We start from the raw sequence: 1,931 nt of genomic DNA on the forward strand, positions 1-1,931 counted from the left end.
TGTTGATATACTAGCCCCTTCAGTGCTAACGACGGCTCCTGCTCGTCACGATTCCAGTAGGGAAGGTGTTGGTACATTCCTTATGTTGGAGCGCCATCTAGAGCAAGTCCGGTAGATAATGTGTTTGCAATAGTAGCGCGCAATGCTTTCCAATGGGGCGACCAGATTGCCGGGCTGACATGGAAGGGCTGAGGTCCAGGGGAGGGCGGCCTCCCCATCCCGGGCGCTGTCCTTGGTCCTGCTGCGTGGCAGGGTGCCCGGGACGGGGTCCTGGAGGGCCCGGGGAGGCTTCCCCTGCGCCTCCGGGCTTGGGAGCCCAGGCTGGGTCCAGGGGCCCGGCCGGGCCCCGGGTCGGGTGCACCGGCCCTGGGCCCTGTCTCCCAGCCTGCCGCACTGCCAAGGGCCCGGAAAGGGGTTCCGGTGTGCCCGGGGAGCCTCCCCTTGCTTGGCTGGGTTCAGGAGCAGTGGCTAGGGCCCCTGAGGGCCCGGGGAGGGCGGCCTCCCCACCCCGGGCTCTGTCCTTGGTCCTGCTGCGTGGCAGGGTGCCCGGGACGGGGTCCGGAGGGACCGGGGAGGCGTCCCATGCACCTCCGGGCTTGGGAGCCCCGGCTGCGTCCAGGGGCCCGGCCGGGCCCCGGGTCGGTTTCTCCGGCCCTGGGCCCTGTCTCCCAGCCTGCCGCACTGCCAAGGGCCCGGGAAGGGGTTCCGATGTGCCCGGGGAGCCTCCCCTTGCTTGGCTGGGTTCAGGAGCAGTGGCTAGGGCCCCTGAGGGCCCGGGGAGGGCGGCCTCCCCACCCCGGGCTCTGTCCTTGGTCCTGCTGCGTGGCAGGGTGCCCGGGACGGGGTCCGGAGGGACCGGGGAGGCGTCCCATGCACCTCCGGGCTTGGGAGCCCCGGCTGCGTCCAGGGGCCCGGCCGGGCCCCGGGTCGGTTTCTCCGGCCCTGGGCCCTGTCTCCCAGCCTGCCGCACTGCCAAGGGCCCGGGAAGGGGTTCCGGTGTGCCCGGGGAGCCTCCCCTTGCTTGGCGGGGTTCAGGAGCAGTGGCTAGGGCCCCTGAGGGCCCGGGGAGGGTGGCCTCCCCACCCCGGGCTCTGTCCTTGGTCCTGCTGCGTGGCAGGGTGCCCGGGACGGGGTCCGGAGGGACCGGGGAGGCGTCCCATGCACCTCCGGGCTTGGGAGCCCCGGCTGCGTCCAGGGGCCCGGCCGGGCCCCGGGTCGGTTTCTCCGGCCCTGGGCCCTGTCTCCCAGCGTGCCGCACTGCCAAGGGCCCGGGAAGGGGTTCCGATGTGCCCGGGGAGCCTCCCCTTGCTTGGCTGGGTTCAGGAGCAGTGGCTAGGGCCCCTGAGGGCCCGGGGAGGGCGGCCTCCCCACCCCGGGCTCTGTCCTTGGTCCTGCTGCGTGGCAGGGTGCCCGGGACGGGGTCCGGAGGGACCGGGGAGGCGTCCCATGCACCTCCGGGCTTGGGAGCCCCGGCTGCGTCCAGGGGCCCGGCCGGGCCCCGGGTTGGTTTCTCCGGCCCTGGGCCCTGTCTCCCAGCCTGCCGCACTGCCAAGGGCCCGGGAAGGGGTTCCGGTGTGCCCGGGGAGCCTCCCCTTGCTTGGCTGGGTTCAGGAGCAGTGGCTAGGGCCCCTGAGGGCCCGGGGAGGGCGGCCTCCCCACCCCGGGCTCTGTCCTTGGTCCTGCTGCGTGGCAGGGTGCCCGGGACGGGGTCCGGAGGGACCGGGGAGGCGTCCCATGCGCCTCCGGGCTTGGGAGCCCCGGCTGGGTCCAGGGGCCCGGGCGGGCCCCGGGTCGGGTGCTCAGGCCCTGGGCCCTGTCTCCCAGCCTGCCGCACTGCCAAGGGCCCGGAAAGGGGTTCCGATGTGCCCGGGGAGCCTCCCCTTGCTTGTCTGTGTTCAGGAGCTCCATCCGGGGCCCCTGAGGGCCCCGGG

Source organism: Lissotriton helveticus, chromosome 4_1, assembly GCF_964261635.1.
Source record: "Lissotriton helveticus chromosome 4_1, aLisHel1.1, whole genome shotgun sequence".
Lineage (NCBI taxonomy): Eukaryota > Metazoa > Chordata > Amphibia > Caudata > Salamandridae > Lissotriton > Lissotriton helveticus.